The sequence below is a fragment of the Lepisma saccharinum genome, chromosome 17 (assembly GCF_977018435.1).
Source record: "Lepisma saccharinum chromosome 17, izLepSacc3.1, whole genome shotgun sequence".
In the NCBI taxonomy this organism is placed as follows: domain Eukaryota; kingdom Metazoa; phylum Arthropoda; class Insecta; order Zygentoma; family Lepismatidae; genus Lepisma; species Lepisma saccharinum.
Window position 1 is genome coordinate 18,147,730 of NC_139245.1, and position 6,013 is coordinate 18,153,742.

General features: G+C 37.4%; 1 protein-coding gene across 1 annotated transcript in view; it reads left to right on the forward strand.

The window, feature by feature from the left end:
* LOC146001557 (uncharacterized) overlaps nt 1–6,013 on the forward strand; it is a 497,775-nt gene that overhangs the window by 302,814 nt on the left and 188,948 nt on the right. The window lies entirely within an intron of this gene.

A 6,013-nucleotide genomic window follows, 5' to 3' on the forward strand; every position in this document is an offset into this window, starting at 1 on the left:
CAAAATTCACTGAAATTCTTGCTGAAATTCAACGTGCGATCGTTCAGATACAGCGGTTTGTGTTTTTGAACGTGCGTACGCCATAACAGACGTATACTTTTAGCGTGTGCGTAATGGTAAATGTTATCTAGTTATTGTAAATTTAACCAAACGTTTTGTTTCTCTTCACTTAAATGTGTATAATTTTGTTTACGAGTACCATATTTCGTCTAACCAAATTTTTTTGTATTCTTAAACAAAATGCTTTAGTAATTACAAGTAACATTTGGTTATCGGAAACAAAAAGCATAACCAAACAACTCAACCAAACTTTTTTGGTAATTCCAAACAAACCAGTTTTTTCTGTGTATGATCTTTCACAGGTTAAGCTAACCTACAAATAGGAATTGGCAGCACTGACTTATAAACCCACTGGGTTCTCTTGACATGTTTTTTCATGATGTGTTGCTAGGCTATTGAGCATCTTGGCGTATACAATGTATATATTTTGAGAGGGGGGTTATAGCTTTTTATGCTGTACGAATACTGGAAGCTTGACAGTGACAACCAACAGAGTAGGTAAACCTACATCCAGGAACTGGCAACACTAGTTTCTGACAGTAAATTTAAAATAAAATATTAAACAAAATACATGAGTAAGCACTGTGATTACAAATAATACCAGTGTTATGCCCCCAACTCCAACTGGACAACTGGGGGAAATAATTGTACAACAATTTGTACCTAATTGTACAACAACTTGTACCTAATTGTACAACATATACACAGACATAAAAGAGAGAGCCTTCCCGTAACTTACCTCATGTACAATTTATATGTTTTTACAACTGTGAAAAGAAAGCATATGTGTTCTGTATGCACATATTCATTCTTATTTTTCGAAGTTGAATGGAAGCACGTGTTTTTACGCCTCTCGTAATACTGACCTTGCCCCACTGATTTTTAAATTGCTTCCATCCGCTTTTTTTTTTTTCTGTGTTATTTCCGCATGCACGCAACATTCGCTTTCAATAGTATAATCAAACATAGAAGGAGTGTTAGTATAGCAGGCTCCGAGTTTACAATTTATTAAATTAAACAATAATTTATGTAAGAATATACTTGTACTTACCGAACACAAAATAATAAAAAGCACATGTGAATATTTGCGTGTGTTCATGTTATATGACGACTGAGTAAAAAAATAATGTTGACGCCCCGAAAGATAAAAGTTCCTAGTTCGACATCAGATGCATGCAAATTTTATGTTTTGCTCTCCAAAATCTTGATTTTTATGTTTGTGCTATTTGTTATACAGCAGAGGAGAAGAGGGGAGAGGGAGGGGAGGGGGTACTATTAGCGCCATCTATTAGCAAACAATAGAAATAAAAAAATAGGTCAAACTTTTTCAACACCCAAACATTTTAAACGTTCTCGTTTAGTAATACGATCTAGCTGAAGATGTTTGAAGGAGTACTCTTAGTCGACGAAGCTAATTGCTAGGGCCCATATATTGCTAAAATGTTTCTTGATTTGCATATTTCTCATACCGCCATATGTTGTTCTATTTGACTTCTTCCAAAAAAAATGCTAATTAGCGAGAGTTAATTAAGCAAGGCAAGTAAAAGAAGCAAATAGAACAGCATATGGCGGCGTGGAAATATGTAAAAAATTCGATTCAGAGGTGGATCGAATTAAAATTGGGGGATATTTTGCATTTTTTTCCTATAATGTACAAAACATTTACCGTACATAATTTTTTTTATTTACAACAGTATAAAATAAGAGGAATGTGTGACAATATCCATATTAATTAGGAAAGTATGTTGTATGCTAGGTTAGCTAATTGTGTCTTCTACAGCTTCACTGTATAGAGGGAAGATGGAAAAAGAGAGCTCTACAAAAACTAACGCTCTTAACAATATTGTATGTTTGTGAAAATTATATATATAAATAAGACTTAAGTGTATTATCTGCTTTCATGTCAGATTTTACCAACCTGTGAGCTGTAGTGTTTAGGTGACAAGCGACCTGCTCAAATATGATACCGTTGACAATATTGTATGTTCGTGAAAATTATATATATAAATAAGACTTAAGCGTATTATCTGTTTTCATGTTAGATTTTACCAACCTGTGAGCTGTAGTGTTTAGGTGACAAGCGACCTGCTCAAATATGATACTGTTGACAATATTGTACGCCCGTGAAAATTACATATAAATAAGACTTAAGCGTATTATCTGCTTTCATGTCAGATTTTGCCAACCTGTGAGCTGTAGTGTTTAGGTGACAAGCGACGTGCTCAAATATGATACTGTTGACAATATTGTACGTCCGTGAAAATTATATATAAATAAGACTTAAGCGTATTATCTGCTTTCATGTCAGATTTTACCAACCTGTGAGCTGTAGTGTTTAGGTGACAAGCGATCTGCTCAAATATGATACTGTTGACAATATTGTACGCCCGTGAAAATTATATATAAATAAGACTTAAGCGTATTATCTGCTTTCATGTCAGATTTTCCCAACCTGTGAGCTGTAGTGTTTAGGTGACAAGCGACCTGCTCAAATATGATACTGTTGACAATATTGTACGTCCGTGAAAATTATATATAAATAAGACTTAAGTGTATTATCTGCTTTCATGTCAGATTTTACCAACCTGTGAGCTGTAGTGTTTAGGTGACAAGCGACCTGCTCAAATATGATACTGTTGACAATATTGTTCGTATATTGTATTGTATAGGAGACTAGAAGCATATAATTTGGCGAAAAAAAACAAACCAAGTAAGGTCATAGAGAATAGTTAAAAAAAAGTGAACAATTATATTTTGTATTGCACAGCATTGGATATTAAATAACATACCCCCAAAAAATCTCTGCATTATGCGTTCTGTAAAAAATTGCCCCTACGTGCCAAACTGCTGTGTCAAGTAAACATTTTCAAAAGCACTGTCGTACTTGTGTGCCGGGGAAAGCGAATATGTGTGACCAAACTGTGCTCGCTCTAAGTGTGGAAAAAATATTTCTATTGCCAACTTCAAGTTGTTTTTTTGACACGTATATATATTATTATTATTTTTAACAGAGGAAGAAAGTCCGTGCTTCGGAAAACGCGATGATGTGCGTAATGATATTTTTTGTCTTCTGCATAGACTTGTACCAATCTACTGTGTACTGCCTTCTTCCCTGCCTTGCCTCGTCCAGTTCGTCCGACCTCTCGTTTAATTTTTCCCCTGCAGCCGAAAGCAGAATGTTGAGATCACCGCACCTTAGGCTGCTGATCCCCCGAAGATGGTTTTTTGAGAACTATTTCACAAGGGATGCGAAATTCCGGCGTTGTTTTTTGCTATGATTATAAGTTTCCCTACATCCTCACAATCTCTGTTTACTATTTTTTTGAATATTTTACATAGTAGCTCGGGCGGCAAATCAGTTATACGAGACATGTTGTTATTATTATTATTTTTCACTCTATGTTATTTATATACCCCACCCCAATTTTTGTTTTGTGTTCATGGCGATGGTGGTAGAGTGCCACACACGTAAATTTGCCGTTGCGTAGAAACGAATTTTCGTTTTGTCTCCCTCTCTTTTAACATCGTGTGTTCTACTCTGCTCGATAATTTTCGCTATTGTTACCACATTGTTATTCTATTCCTGGACACACTCGCGCAAACATTATTGAAAACAATTGAATAGCGCTCCAGCTCGCGGTTCCCACTGTTCGGTAGGGACGCTAATGTGGCAATATAGCACGGCGTAGTGCTTGCTTTTTTTTATGCAGTGCATGTTCATTGGCTAGCTAGTAACTAGTGTTGCCAACTGTAATAATGAAGCACTATTTCTGTCATGGAAGGGGAAAAGGCAGGTAAAGTGGCGGTGAGTTTTGTTGGATTGGAAGCACCATATTTTTATTTTATACTAAGTATTTGACCGGTTTGATGTTGTGTGCGTGTATTGCGTGTGTGTATGTAAAAGTGTGTGTTTGCTAATGAATGTTAAATTCCATAATGCCTCCAGTTCTGTCGAAGTTGAAATCAAAAACTTTGCATAGCCAAGCTCGGGAAATTCTAAGCAACGTGCACGAGTTCATGAAGGAGGAAGCCAGTCATGGTGTTAGCATCCCAATAAAGCATTTTGGCAAGAGAGCAGCGAACAGCAGCAACAAATTGTTCATATTTTATAATTTTGGAATTATTCAAAATAAATAAATTATGTAGCTCCAACATTATTTCAACTCTGGCTCCGGCACGTGCTCTTGTAGAAATTGCATAGAGGAGGCTGTCATTTTTGCTGCTTAATGCGATACATATTGTTTTCTGTGTTAAAATTGCCATGTTTTGATGAGTGATAAGCCTATTGAAAACTGTGATCGAGCGAGATATTTTTTTTGCGCTGAACAGTATTGAAATAACATAAGAAGTCTTATTATTTATTTTATATTTTGATGTTTTAGTTAGGAATATATTGATTTTCAATTTTCCGTTGCTGCGTAATGACCGGGGGGGGGGGTCGAAATAGAGCGGCATCTGCCGCCACCTCCCAGGGAGGCAAAATGACTAGCGCCGGCCCTGGTTCATAACAAAAGAAAAAGCCGCGCAGCTTATCGTCTAGTGGCAGTATATGTACTTGTTATTGTTGTGGAAGCCGGCATTCTTTGTAAATGTACAACAAAGGCAACCGACTGTCGCCGATCTCAGAGAGGAAATAATAATACTGCTTCAGGAGGAGTGTTATGGTGCAATTGTAGCGGTTTAACACGTTGGCATGTTATTATCTGCCGTTGCAGTTCCATACCAGTGTATACGGGTTTTGGAAGTGAAAAGTTAGAACGCCGCCAGTACATTAATGCAATAAAAAATAATATATATATATTTTTTTTATTTTGTTTGAAATCACTCAAATAAGGAATCGTATGAAGAAGTCTTCTTTGCAGCATTTTTGGTAATTTTACTTATGTGTTAGTTCATATTTTGCGAATTTTTAGTCTATATGTATGTAGCTACATACAAAGTCACTTGTTAGTACATATTAATCCTAGTCCTGGTATAATGCATGACGTTTAAAACTCAACGTTAGATAGACCTGAATTCTCTAATTTTATTGTTGTACGTAACAGCTGTGCATCGGCGCACTGCAGCGATTTTTCTATCTGCTCCATTAGCAACACTGCTTTTTTAGTTGTTTCGCACATCGCACGGCAGAATTATCTGCGCTGGACTCTACCCAGTGCGGCGACCCGTTCACCCAGCGATGCGTCTCTGCTCACGAACCTTTCGAAAGCTGCGTGCTCTAACTTTCTGTCTGCTTCGTGACGTGCATCCAGATCCGTCTGCGTGGTGTTGTAAGCAATGTCGTGATTTTTGCATGCGGCGTCCAACGGATTCACACTCTTGTCCCCTCTCTCCAATTTTTTCTCGAGTTTGGTACCTGGTCCGCAGTACTGGTAGCCAGGTAAATGCATCTCAAAAGGTAACTTGTTACCTTTTGAGAACAGGCACTTGTACGTGTTCTCGAAAAGTTTGGAGCAATCCAAATACCAGCAACTGATGAAACTGTACGATGGTCTGGACATTGCAACGTTCGCCTCGGAAATAAAACCACTCGACGATTGTCGTGAAAATTCAGTCGTTGTGTTCGACGACGCCATCCTGGAAAATCAAAATGAAATTCGCAACTTTTTCACGCAAGGTCGTCACAAAAAAAAAAAAATGGATTGTTTCTACCTAGCTCAAACGTTTTCCAAAATTCCAAAACAGTTAGTACGCGACAATGCTAATTTCATATGTTTGTTTCGTCAAGATCACACCAACCTCAAGCATGCGTACGATGACTACGTAGGCGGAGACATGAACTATAATTAATTTTCGGAACGTTGCTGCTCTACTTGCTGGAACGGTGACGATTTCGGATTCGCGACGATCGACATGACGAGGAAACCCAACGACGGAAAATACAAAAACAAAATCAACGACTTTCTAAACGTTGCAACGTTGTGAGAAACGACGTTTATTTATATACGTATAT